Here is a 14643-nt window from a genome sequence, read left to right on the forward strand (position 1 = left end):
TTATTAATTTTAGTTCTCCATGTTTAAAAAATAAAGCAGGTTTGTATGATTTTTAATTTTAATTTGGTGCTTATTTATGAATAGTATTTGGCTATACTCTGCTAGTTATCGTTACCTAGTAACCGGGAATTTTCATCGAAAGTATCGATTTTTGTGTCAAAAAGTGACTATAGCTATAAGTATGTGGTTCTTAAGCGACAAGAGTTGAGTAACCGGACTCCTTCATTTGGTAGATGTCGAAGTTCGCGTCAAAAGATTTGAATGGTTAAAATCTAAATATTTTCCTCAAAAAAGAAAAAAAAAGAAGAAAAGTTGTGCTAAGAGTGAAAAAATGAAAAAATATACGAGAATGTGGATGGTTATATTAGTTTGCTGATCCATGAGTTTTAATGTTGAGATTTTGCTTAATAGTTGAATAATTTGCTGAAAAATATTGGTTGAATATTTTATGTTTTTAGATTAATTAGTCAGAAATTGCAAAAGTCTCTGATTTTAAAAGCTAATTAGAGAGATATTTCTTAGAAATTAACCACTAATACTTGACATGTGTTTTAAGTGTAACTTAACAATAGATAATTTGAGTAATAACCATTGTTTGAATTTAATTATTTAGTAGTGCTTGATTAGCTACTCTAGTACTTGAGGACAAGCACAGTTTAGGTGTAGGAAAAATTAATAGGTTGTATTTTTGTCATAAAATTCATGATTGTTTTTCCTTTTACTTTACCAAATATTGCGTTAATTGGTGTATTCTATTTATATTTGATAATTGTGTTTATTGTAGGGATTTAGAGTGAAAAAGAGTTAAGTACATGAATTTTAACTAATTTCTATGCAATTTGGCGTGGGCGCATCAAAGTCTAATCCTGCACGCATGTTTGAAAAGTTCGAAATTTGGCACGTGATCTCCAAAATTTGAATTGAAGTCACAAGGGTCAGACGTCTCACTAGATGGATAGTGTTTTATTCCTGCTAGGATGCTAGTCTATTTTGTCTACTAAGACGTTTCGTTTTGTTGGGATAAGGTTTGATTTGTTACAATTTGATTCCACTAAGTAGTAGTAGTTGATTAGTGCTAGGAACGAAGATGGGGAGGACTACGGTTTCTTTATCCTTTCTTTTCTCCAAGGGGGGACTAGTCAGTAGGGAGGTCTCGTCTCTTTTTACGAAGAAACAAGAGAACCGAATTCATTTTTCTTTTCTTGGGGAATTCATCTCACTTGGAGAATGGCCACAGCAATAAATTTCAATATTTTGTGCGTGGCTTATTTCATGGAGATGAGCTAAGCTTTTAATTTAGTCAAGGAACAACGGAGAATTTGATTCATCCAAAATTGTGAGATCGAATTGATTATAGTTATTTCCTTTATTTTGCTGGTATTTGTATGTTCTTTGATTTAAATTCTTATGGTTATTATTTTATTTAACTATCAAGAGCGCCCGATATTTAATTTAATCTAATAATCTAAACCAGTTAAAATAGTTAAATCTGTAATTGTTTAATTACTTTAAATTAGTTTAATTACTTTAAATTAGTAGTGGCTGGCATGATTGAATTTGTGTCAGGGGAACATATGTGTTAACTTATAATAACTCTCGTAACGTGTTATTTGGTTAGAACAGGGTTTCTCAAATTCTTCAGGCAATTGAAAAATCAAACTCTAAGATCATATCTAAGATTATTTCTTGATTAGGAAAGTAATTAACGGTCGTATCTTGATCACCGATACATACAGTAAGGAGAAGTTGATTATCATCACGTGTTTGGTAGTTATAATTTGTTTATCAGCGAGTGAATGAAATTATTATTCCATCCATGATCAATTGAGTGAATCATTCCCAAAGTTATTTTTTGGCTAGAGTTTATTTATTATTGTTTCATTTTTAGTTAAATTATCAGTTAGGCCTTTTTATTTGATTTGTTTAATTATTCACATTTTTATAAAACCCCCCTTACTTAATTCATATTTGTTTACAGAAAAGACAAACTTGTAAAGTAATTTCATTTGTTTTTAACTCCCAAACAAAAGAAAATCACTTACCTTCTTTTGTTTCTTAAAACTCCCAAATAATTTAGATAGAAACTTGGATCCTTTCCCATCCTTATTTTCTTTTCTAACTTCTCCTTTCTCTTCTTTTATTTTCTACTCTAAACTCCCAAACTAGTTATAAGAAAGAAGCAAAGAATTAGACATTGGTCTGCAACTTTTCTATTATTCTGCTTTGACCTCTAAAGTTTTGCAAAACCGTAAATGCTTCCATAAATTTCTTTTTTTGTTCAAATAAGTCTCATAAATGAGTCTTAGGCACCTCAATTTACATGTAAAGCTTAAAAACATTCAATTAGAGTTAGGATTCGAGGATGTTAAAATTTAGGATGTATCAAAATACAAATAGAGAGATAAAGGAACATTTTTATTCATATTAATAATACACTTACACATATTTGTGTGTATGATCTATTTAATTTTTAATTAATATATTTATGACAATACTATGATAGCACCCGGTTCTTAGGCCAATCCGATCCTGATTGAATCCATTAACTTTTGATTCTTGAGTTCAGCTGAGCCACCACTGGGTATGACTTTCAAAACATAGGTACAAATTAAAGATTTTTAAAAAATTTTGGGGCGGCTGCTCCCGGATCCGTCCTTGGCTATGACAACATTAACAAGTTCAAAAGTTTGACCATGACAAAGACGTGTCAAGATGGAAGAACTTTAACCAATCAGATAGTTATCTGTAGAAATTGACTATGGACTGTTTCTATAAATGACATCTGACAGAGATATATCAGATTAAAGGCCCTGTAACAATTGATCCAAGGAACAATATTAAAGGCCGTGTATCTTGCCTAGGCTGAATGAGGAAGACAATTTACATTAGGTTCCAAGCAAAACAGGCGTTTTCGCTGCTAAGCCTGCAATGGCCATCATGTTCCAGACCAGGCCAATGTTGCATGGTTCAAAGTACATGTGTTGAGGGATGCATTAAACCCGTGGCTGGCGTGTGGTGGGAGGCTAGCAACTAAAGATAGGTTGTTAGCTTGGGGTTCGAGTGTGGATCCTTCATGCGTGCAGCAGCTAGCTTCTGAATCTATATCACACGTTCTTTTTCTTTTCTTTCTTTTTTTTGTAGTTTTTGGTTGGCCTTTTCTTGCTTACGTATGGTAATCAGTGCGGAAGTTGTGATTGATCTATCGTGTAGTTGGACATTGGGATTCTAAGCTGCAATGGATGGTTCAACATGCATTGGTTCTCAGCACTCCTTTGTTGGTGCTAATGTGCTATTAGAAGACTTGCCTTTGCAGCAATAGTTTATCACGCGTGGAGAAATGTTTGTGGAGTACACTGATGAAACAGATAGTGAAAGATATCTGGGATTCTGGATATTGTGGCTGGTTGGGCAAGAAGGGACTTAAGCAACACAAAGCTCTAAATCTTTGTACAGAATTGGATTTTTCTAATTCCATGATTTGACATGCATTGTCAATATTGCTGCTTATGTTTGAGTCGAGTTCATAATTTCTGTTTCTTTGACAGATTGTATGGGTATCCACCTCACTTGTGAAAGCTTTTTGCCCATTAAGAACATGTCATACTGAAAGAAAAAGATTAGTCTTGTAAGCCCAAACAATGCAACTATCATGATATCAAGTTCCCAAAAGTGGAAGGATAGAGTAGAATAAGGGGCGTATTATTCATTTTTCTTTTTGTTGGATAAGAAGGGTGGTGCATAAAAATCAAACTTTGCCTTTGCATCACTTTGCCCACTAATCAATTAATCATCTAGTTGATAAGCTTTTATTAATTATTGAGCAACCTGTACGTGATAATCCATACATTGTTCAATGAATATATAGTAAAACTTGCCAGTTAAGTACTATGCAGCAATCACTCATTGATGTGGAAAGTTTCCACTTCAGCGAACATCTATCATTTTGTACACGTCTATTTCAAATTGACAACTATCCAACAAGAAAGTTCTCTATTACGGATACCATTGCAGTTAGCACCATCCAAAAGAGCCCAGATGTCATCTCCAATCCCAGATCATCTTTTATCGATATTAACAAATCCACGGCAACAAAATTATAAAGCCCACGACCATGACAATTCATGGTTAAGCATTTCCTAGGGGACATAGACACATGATTTTCTGAGCTTCTTGGGACAGAATTGTCTTTCTGTCGGGTATTGTTTCGTTTGATTGACAAGGAAATTTTGTTTAATGTGCCAAAATTGGCTTTTAAGTAATATTTTTCCCTTAAAATTAATGTGAGTGTTTATACACTCATTTTGTGAGTCGAATTTTAATAAGTCCATACTCAACTCATACAGAAATCATCTTACAGCCCGAATTCAATCCATTCTCGGTACATAGAAATATCTGCCTTATGTATAATTATAATTACATCGGAGCTTTATTCTATGAACTACAGACGCCCAAACTCAATACGCAATAAAATTGTACTTCATATTAAAGTTCAAGCTCAACCCAACCTAACATTATATGAAGCTAGGTCTCTTTTTCTTAGGATCAAACAGGTCAAATTCAGGCTGATCCAAAATAGTCCTTGTTTGCTAGGGTTGGTTGGGAATTTCAATGCCAAATGAGTCTCACGGTTGCCAAGTGACTAACCTTCTCCGCACTCTGCCCCCATAATCAGCTAAAATCCTCCCTCTCAATCTTTCACAGAAACACCCACCCTCACCTATCCAAAATATCCCACACACAAAGTTGGAGGGATTGTTAAATAACAGGAAAAGCCGCCCCACAAGTTTTTATGTGGCATGAATTGTTGTTTATTTATCAGTATTTCGATGTGTTTGTTTGTGTTTCCGATCCTTAAGTCCCTTACGGAATCCCTCACTAAGTTCCACCCCAAAAAAATGACACATGTAACAAATCACACGAAGTCAATTGTATTTTGCCCTCTAAACAAACTACTAAATGCCAATTGTATTATAATAGGTTAATGGAAAAGAAAAGATTTAGGGTTATTAGAAGTTTGGAACCAGGTTTTAGGCTGCCAGGTGAAGTTTTTAGTTTTATATTTTTTTTAATTGATGTGTAGTGATCGTATGATTGGTTGGGAAGTCAAAATAGCCTAGACAAGTTGTATTGAGTAGGAATACGTCTCGAGTTAGTAAGTGACTTCACATGATCCGTTGTTACCTACGCCAAGTTTTTAAAATGAGACTTGATAGGGTCTCCACAGGGGCTGAGGATTGGAAGCAGTTTGTTTGCCCCTTTGTCTAAGTTGTCAAACTCTATTTTAGAAATTATGATCAATCACCAGTCTGTCTATGAGGTATGATATGTGGTATGATGGTTGCAATTCTTGTGCTTTGAGATGGACAAGGATTCAGTACAGTTATATTTTGTGTGATGCCGTCTAATTATTATACATATTCAAATTTTTTGATATATAAATACATGAAAATGTTGTATTGAATTTATGTCAAGCATTTTATTCTTGTACATCACCTTTACTCTGAATACAACAATGCAATGTAATTGTACATTAAGTAATACAAAAAGTATAACAATCGGGTCGAATTGCAGAGGTAACCTTGACTGCACTAAGTCCTTTCCCCTATTGAGATGGTGATTACACTAAGTTGACTAATGATAATCGTATTTGGGGAGTTGTATTTGAACTCAATTCCAATTGTATTGGTTGGTCTTTGCTTGAATTTGTTACTTCTCTTCGAATGGAAGGTGAAAAGTAAACAATATTTAATGGATATAAAAGATAAAAAAGAATTGTTGAAAAATTAGTTGGCGTTGTTCCGCTAGAATAAAAATACAAATGTTAAATAGAAATATTAACAACAATAATAATAATTATTATTATAACAATAATAAAATTAACTATAATAAAATAGTTAAAATAATAATATAATAATGCACAAATGTGGAGGGTTGAGACACGGATATCTCGCTTTCTTTAAGGTGATTCAAACCTCTGCGGAAGAATCAATTCCGGTGCAGTAGAATCTCCAACTTGTCACCCCCAGGATATAACAGCCCAGTCACACTTGTTGACATTTTCTCTAGACTGCACAACTAAGAGAGTATAGCTCTACAAACACTTTTTTTCTTACCTAACTATGAGATAGAAAATAGTGAATTTAAACTCACAAGATATAAGTTGTAGTAGTAGTATTTTTCCATCTTAACTATACATATTTATAGATGAAGAAAAATTAGACAAACATAACCTATACTACTAATAAGACACTAAGTAAATGCTGAAATTATTAGCCAGTCAAAACACATTGAAATTTGTATTGTAAGTTTACAAAAACATTATAATGTGTTTTCAATTACAAAAACTTATTGTAATTGAAAAGCCATAATTTCATATAATAAGTCTTTCGTCAAAAACATTCAAAGACCAATACATTTCAAAAACATTTACCAATTTATTCTCCTTATAACTTACACATTTAATCGAGAATATAACTATTTTATTAAAATCTCCAACAGTTGGTTTCCCAATAGAAGTCTCGATGGTGCTTCATAACAAACTAGGAGGTGAACACCGCGCGATGCGCGGTGCGACTCTACAGCTTGCCCAGAATGCCCACACATCTTAATTGAGATAATATGCTTTGTTTCCGGAGGTGCTATATGAAATCCATTGAAATATATATTTACAGTCTTGACTTGAACTAAAAGTAACAGAAAGGACATCAGTTCATAGTTAATAGGGTTAAAATGCATCATCTTCCAAGATTGGAAACCGCAAATCAGGGAAATTACTCTTAAAATAACAATCCGTCATCATGATTTTCTTCTAGCTAATGCAGTTATAATTCCACCAGCTATAAGTACCACAGTAGTAACTGAAATGCCAATTCCAATGACGCCATCTGCACCATAAGTTAAACATTTATTTCATGCATTGCCATACCCAAACAAAAAAATCCCGAGGATTCAAAGCAATATGGTTATCACCTTCTGTAATTTGTTCTTTTATTGTCTTCTCAAGGTACGAAGCCCGCCTCCAATCAGGTTTAATCTAGCAAACAAAAGCAAAACCAATGGGATAAAAGCACCACTCTTGAATACAACCAAAATGTTCTATAGTTTCTTTCTTTTGACAAGTAATATTGGTAAGCATGTTAAACTATGAGCAATTTCATTAATGGGAGCAGAGAACTAACCTCCAAACATGTCTATACAAGCTGCAGGCTCCTTAAATACTTACCACTTCAATAACAACCAACAGCTAGAAGGTAAAGCTTTTCACTCTTCTGTGATGGACTATCGGTCCTAGAGAGAGAAGCTGCACACAAACAAGAGTTAGTTTTTAGCAGTGAAAGTAGTTTGCAATTCATATTTAAATCGAATTTAAACACCAAAACTCCAATTGCAGTTCTCTCTTTCCAACTTTCTAAAAAGGTCACACACTCTTAGAACAGTACTTTTTATAGTATGGCAAAAATTACCATTCTATGTGAGTAACAAGTACTACAATTAAATTTATGTAAAATTTTGAGTCTTCTGCTTGTAAAAACCTAGCAAACTCTAACACATGCAATGACATAATTCCTTCAGACTACAGAGAAGATTATTATAACATGCAGTATTATAAAAAAAAAAAGAAAAAAAACTCTTAATAACATCATTACTTTTCTGGATAACAAACATCTATATTCTAGTATGAAAAGTGCCATTGAACAACCATAAACAAATAGTGCAAGTAGTTACTCATGCATGGAAGGCACAGGTGGTCGATGATTAGGAAATTTTTTTGGCCAAAGAGCTCAAAAATGATAATAATAAGAAGAGGAGGTTATGAGAACTAAACATGGATCAAAATATAAGGCATATAGTGGTTCTGTCTGATTCCTTTTTTAAGTTGAATGTAACTGAACATGCATACAAATAACAGAGCAACACAAGCAAACGACAATTATTTGCAAGTTGTTGAAAATATTCAGTAAAGAACCATGATTTAAAATTTATACAATAATTAAAAAAAAAGGTAAGAAAAGGTCTATGAAAATAGATGAAATGTCAATATCTGCATATGTACCTAGGTAAATGGTGAACAACAGAGTGACAATATCAGAATAAAACTTTCCATGTGTATTGAAAGTTATTTGGGCGTTCATAGTTTGGACAAGCCAAATAGAAATCTCGTCATCCTTAAAACTCATTCCAACACAAGTTGTGATCCATGCTGTGCCAGTTTTTCATTAAACAGAAAAAAGAAAGAAGCAGAATGAAAACATATGCAGAGTATACATAGAGAAAGTAGCTTTAATGATGAAAGGATTAATGAGTCTTACAAACTGTAATGCAGTAGCTATGTGTAATCTGCATACCTTTAATGATGAAAGGATTAAAGAGCCTTACAATTGGCTATTACTGACCGGTGGAAGGAGTACTTGCCGATTAGCATAGCTGCTTTCATTATCCATTTGCAGTAATTGGTTTCCACTCTTTTGAAACCTGATTTGAAATAAAAAATAATAATAAATAATGATCATAAGATCAGTGCATAGGACAATTTAAAAATTTATAACAATCATATAGATTCACAACTTCTCGAAAACATGGAATTATAAGAATCACTAATAATGACTGAGTTGAGAGGCTAAGATCTAAAATGAATGAGGGAAAAATTATGTTTGATACTATTAACATGTTCAATTTAAAATGTTAAAGTACGCAGGGAAAAAAAGGTGCAAATGGTTACAGTTGGCTGTTGTCAATCTTCACAAAATATTAGAAATTAATAAATAGAATAGCAAGCGATCACACTTTAAAAATGTTGTTTCTATGTTAGGCTTATTACCAAAGTCCGAATTTACTGCTATCATTTCCTTGTTCTATGTTGTGGCAGCATACAATATGACAAAACAATACACTGATGTTATATTCTAACAGCAAGCAAACATCATTAAAATTTTGGTTGCCTCTTTTGACAGCATACAAAGTGACAAAATAGTTCATTATTATTAATTTTCATCCTGCACCTTTCTAATGACCAATAATAGCATAAAGACAGCAAAAACTTATAGTAATGTGCAAGTGAAAAAATCTGTTAATAGAAGGAAAAAAAAAGGAAGACAAAACCTTAGATGCACTAAACAAACCATTTCCCTTTTTTTTTGGTTCAAGAAAAACACCCAAATAAAACTCGCCTTGAGAAAACAATTTCCCCAATCCTTTTGTACCATACTGCAAATTTTAATAGCTCAACCTATAACAAACATTTAAAATTCAGTAGAAAATAAAGACGCCTATAACAAAAAGAAGAAAAAAATAGTTTGTAATTTAAATAGATAACAAAAAACCTAAAACTTAAAATAGCAAACAGTTAAAACTTAGAAACTTTTAAAGTTACTTTTGTTGCACCATAGGTGAACACATGAAAAAATTTTGAACCACCCTAAGCAAGCGGACAACAACACAATGCACCCTATGAAAGGACACATAAAATCACATAAGATTTCTACTAATACACAAGAAACCAGAAGGGGAAATTATAAAGAATAAATTACCATTTTTGTAAAGTCTTTGTACTCCTTATAACAACATAACAAACTTTCCAAACAATCTGATATGATAATTACACATCATCCCTAACCAAGCTAGCAAATATAGTAGAATCATTAAAAAAAAAAGAAACTTTTCTAAAAATGCGACAGAAACACTAAGATAACATGAAGCTTGTCTTTTGTTAAGAAAACATGAGGTCAGCGATTAAGAAAACATGAGGTCAGCAGTTAAATATCTGCATCTTTTGTTATTTTTGGCCGAAGAAATACTACTGTTTTAAATGTAGAAATGGCTTTCAAACTTCATTCTATGATTAGAATAGTGCAGAAACCCAATAATGATCTAAGAGGCTGAAAAAATACCATTGTTTTAAATGTAGAAATGCCTTTCAAACTTCATTCTATCATTAGAATAGTGCAGCAACCCAATAATGATCTAAGAGACTTTAAGCGAAGAAATTAGGGGGGGAAAAGATAAAACATAAAGCAAGAAAATAAGAAATTCGGGCACAAAAAGCTTACCTTTTGATGATTTCTCCAACCTAAATAAAAAAAAAACCACAAAACAATTGAGCAAATGATGAGATATGAAATAGGTAAAAAAAATAAAATGTAAGATTAACAATTGAGCATGTTAGGGTATCTCGATGTGTGATCAATGGATTTTTTCCTTATGCGGCTATAGAGACATGTTAAAAAGAGAGTTTGAGAGGGAGGTACGAGAAGTAAGTGCATTGGTGGATGAGAAAATGAAGTCTCATTTGAATCTTGTGGGTAGATGAATGACACAACCTCTATATCCAAACATATCCTTATCTGCTTTCTTAATCTCTCTCATATGATCCGATAAAGGAAGAAAAACACTAACAAATATACATAAAAATAAATAGATATTCCTGCTTGATCTTGTCAACACAGGCCTCCATATCGAAATCCATCCTTATTTGCTTTCTTAATCTCTCTGATGGGATCGAAACAAGGGAAAAAACGAACAATATACATAAAAATAAACAAAAAACTCAAAAATTTTAAGAGATTGGATTTCTTTTGCTTAGAACATGTGATTTTTTTTAAATTTCACAAAAAAAAGTTAAAATACTTACTGAGCTAAAATATCACTTGTTCTAATAAACATGCTGAGATCCAGTCTTTCCCTTGTTTGCTTCTTTCCATGCGGCTTTCTTTTTTTTTTTTTTGTCTAATTTCTTGCAGTAAAAATAAGTATCAATACTTACGGAGCAAAAAACCGAAGATGAATATAAATTTCACCCAAAAAAAAGGAAAAAATACTTACTTAGCAAAAAAATTACATGTTCTGATGAAGATGCTGAAGATCCATTTTTTCCTTGTTGCTTCTTGTTTCCACGTGGCTTCCTTGTTTTTTTTTTTGCCTCATTTCTTGCAGTAGAAAAGGAAAGTTAAGATACTTACCGAGCAAAAAATTCAACTATTCAAATGAAGAAGATGAAAATGGAAAAGATCCTATTTATCTTTCAGAAAGAAGAGAGAAATAACGTTCAACCAAAAAAATAAATCTCATAAAAAAACATAGAAAAATGCAGCAGCACAATGTAAATTTTACGCAAAGAGCAAGCAAGAAACAGTTTGAATTTAGAAAATAGAAAGCAAGGAGCTAAGCCAACCAGAGTGCAAGAAACGGCAGTAGAGCAACAAAGGAAAACGGAAGAAAAGCACTATTATCACTGTCGATGATGATGATATCCCCAAAATCTGGAAAAGAATAGATGGCCGATGTGCAAATTGCGCAGAGAAATTGCATCAGTCTTTTCACCCGTCAAGAAAAGAGGCAAAAGCTGTTATTTGGCAAATTGCAGCAGTGACGGTAGAAGCAATTTATTTTCAGTCAAAGCCCATGGGAACAGGAAAGGCTTCACAACAGCACTGGTAATTTTGGATACAAGAGCAGGGTCAGAATTGTAAAACCAACAAATTAGTATTGAGCCCAACACCACCGCATGTCATAAATCAAACTAATCACTGTGACAACACAGCAGACACGGACCAGGTGGCTTTCAAATGGGTTTCTCACAGTGGCTAAAAGAAACAACCCTCCGTGTAAAAGAAAGCAATAATTTGTTTCAAAGCAAGAGAAAAGAAAAACAAGAAAATGAAGCCAAGTCTTCCCTTCAGCTTCAGCACGTGAGATCCTTGTGACAGACAACCATGCTTGAACCAATCCCATTCAGCCACGTCAGCACAACAACCATCCATCTTAACAAACTCATTCATGCTTTTACTATATAGGTAGATTAGCAACCTGAATCTCTCCTGAATTTTGTGGTCTACATGAAAGCATATCACCAAGAATGGTTAATAAATAATTGATCGGCCCCAGTTGAGCAAACAAACCTGACAGTCGTGACACTAGGCAATTGCAAGATGCAGGGACCCAAACATTGAGATGTTACACCAAGTCTCGTCTCCACATCTGTGGCAGTTTAAATGACCATCACATACGAGAGAAAACAGTGCGAGGAGAAAACTGCCAAATTTCTGGGTATTATTCTTGAGCAATGCATGCCATTTCATAGCTATATCTTTCAAGTGACCAAAGCATGTGCAAGGTATTACTGTCAGATATAAATGTTTGTGAACGGCATAGCTCATCTAGTGGATAAATTCCCTCAATTTTGGTATTGAAGGTCTATATCTATCATTTGAGAGGATTCAAGGTTTACGTTTGAATGGTCATTCGTGAAATAAAAATGTTACATGTCGTACTCACATGTGAGTCAAATAATATCCAATCTATCAGGAGAAATCAATTTTTTTTCATTCCTATCAAAGAAACGTTTGTAGTCAATTTGAGTTAAACATTTTTAGCAATTTAATGAGATAGATTATTTTTCATGGATATTCATAGCAACTAGACCTGAATTGGTAACATTTTATACCTGCTGTGGATTTTAAAAAGTTGATCAGTTTCTGTGCAGATGCCATAATTTCTCCCCTTGTCCTGTCCCTCAAAAGTAAATGTCAATAAAAAGCTAGACGACATCAGTGGAGAAGCCAGGATAAAAAGCCATGCATATGTTCATATATATCTTACTTGTCGCTTCTGTTTGTTTGTGGATAGAAATCCTTTCCCAGCCGTCCAAAGAGTGAAACCACAGGTTACAGACGATTGTCCTAATACAAATTATAGAAAGGAACGTGCGTCAAAACCTTCTGGAAGCATGTCTGTGTATTTTAGCCCAAAGTAGACAAGACTTTATGAGAAAATCCCCAAGGCAAAAATGCACAATATACACCACACACACATACACATACATACATACACACATGGACACACTTATATAGTCCCACATTTTGTGTTCTGACTTTTTTCCATTTTGAATATAATTTATTTACAGCCATCGAACTTTGGTTCAGTGGTTACCTAAAAGGGATTAACTCCCTTTTTAGCCTGTAGGTCGGGGTTCATACCAAAAGAGGTGTTAGATCACCCTTTTGGTCTAATCCGGTCTGTGTACCTACTAGCCTTTCACTACACTTTCCGATTAATTGATTAACTAATCCACTAATCAACATGCACTACCTCCTAAAAAACTCTCTAACTATTTTTTATCTATATATTTTTATTTTTTTTCTCAAATATGCACACATAGTATGTGCCTCACCTACTAGTTTATATCTTAGTATATTACGTAAGTAGGTGTTAATAAAAAGTATTAACATTTACCCTTTCAAAAATACCTTTTCAACATTTACCATTATCTATCCATACCTTATCTAGAAAACCTTCCACTTCTACATAATTACCACTACATAATTATCACTACACTCTCCAATTAACTGATTAAGTAATTCACTAATCAACATTGCATCACCTCCTAAGAAACTCTCCAACTATTTTTTTTATCTATATATTTGTATTAATTATTTTTCCAAAATATGCACACTCATAATGTGTACCTCACCCACTAGTCTATATTATATATAAAGCTTGAGAAAGAGGTTTGGAGTTAACGTTTATCGTCACTTCATAAACTTTATATTTTGCCCTCATAAAAACTACTATTACTTTAACTACCTATAACTACTTATGACTACCTTTAACTATTTAGGTATATGTTTTCAACATAACTATCCCTAAATATTATAACTGCTAATATAAAATTATTTTATGAAATATATTTAAAAGATTAAAGTTTGCTTCAGTAATAAAAATTTTATTTAAAATATATGACCATAAATATTATATATTTTTTGATTGCACACACATTGGGTGTGCATTGAGCACTAGTATTAGGTTATAGGAATGTTATCATTCCGTCAAAAAAAAGAATATGATTTATTTACATTCCTAAGTAATTCTTTTATTAAAAAAAGATAATTTTATTTCAATATCTCACTAGTAACAAAGAATACATTAAACATGACACAAATATACATAGATCTTTCAATTGACACAACAAATCTAAAAAAATAATAAACATAATATAGATTAAAACTTCAAAAGTATCTTCTATCAAATGAATATTAGTGCAATCCCAAAAATCTATGTGTATCTTCTAATAGTCAAATATGATAAAAATTTCTTCAAATCCAAAGACAAATTTAGATTTGACATAATAGACGTGAAAATTTTCATATTTGAGAAACTGGATCTACAACATCTCTCAGATTTCACAAAGAAAAATGACAAAAAATACTCTTACAAAAAAATCTTAGAACAGAATAAATTTCCCACTAAAAAATTTATGATAAAAGATTCTCTTGCCAGAAACTATGAAAAAGAAGAATCTCTCACTAAATTAACTTTAGGAGAGAATTTATTTAAAACAAATGAAATATAAATAGAGACGGGCTCCCTCCCATCCATGGGGAGAGCTCAGATTTTCTGGTATCTCCCCATGAGAGAGTTGGAGGAGGTTTTGGCTTAAAAATTTTTAGAGAGAATGAGGAACGAATGAATAAAACACATTCCTAAGTAAATTAAACGCACTAATTTAGTCCCAAGTTCCACAACAACATTTTGGCCCGAAACTAGCATGAGACAACCGGGATAATTTTTACAGAGACGAGTCAAACTAATCATGTTCTAATCATATGATTTAGAAAAGTGAGACCTATCCTAGTCAAACAGGATCCTCTG

The 14643-nt window shown here is 32.9% G+C and overlaps 1 long non-coding RNA gene across 3 annotated transcripts; it reads right to left on the reverse strand.

Annotated features, from left to right (window-relative positions):
• Positions 1-6582: 6582 nt before the first annotated feature.
• On the reverse strand, positions 6583-11491 carry LOC113700489 (uncharacterized). Of its 3 annotated transcripts, XR_011818528.1 has the most exons (7): positions 11168-11491; positions 10819-10922; positions 10047-10066; positions 8377-8472; positions 7179-7300; positions 6970-7033; positions 6583-6884 (listed from the first exon to the last, which is right to left on the reverse strand). It is a non-coding gene; the product is annotated as an uncharacterized lncRNA (long non-coding RNA). The 3 variants fall into 3 exon arrangements; XR_011818530.1 differs by lacking the exons at positions 10819-10922; positions 11168-11491 and adding an exon at positions 10628-10723; XR_011818527.1 differs by lacking the exons at positions 10819-10922; positions 11168-11491 and adding an exon at positions 10628-10723 and having other exon boundaries at positions 8346-8472.
• Between the last annotated feature and the right edge of the window lie 3152 nt (positions 11492-14643).

The sequence above is a fragment of the Coffea arabica genome, chromosome 7e, assembly GCF_036785885.1.
Source record: "Coffea arabica cultivar ET-39 chromosome 7e, Coffea Arabica ET-39 HiFi, whole genome shotgun sequence".
In the NCBI taxonomy this organism is placed as follows: Eukaryota; Viridiplantae; Streptophyta; class Magnoliopsida; order Gentianales; family Rubiaceae; genus Coffea; species Coffea arabica.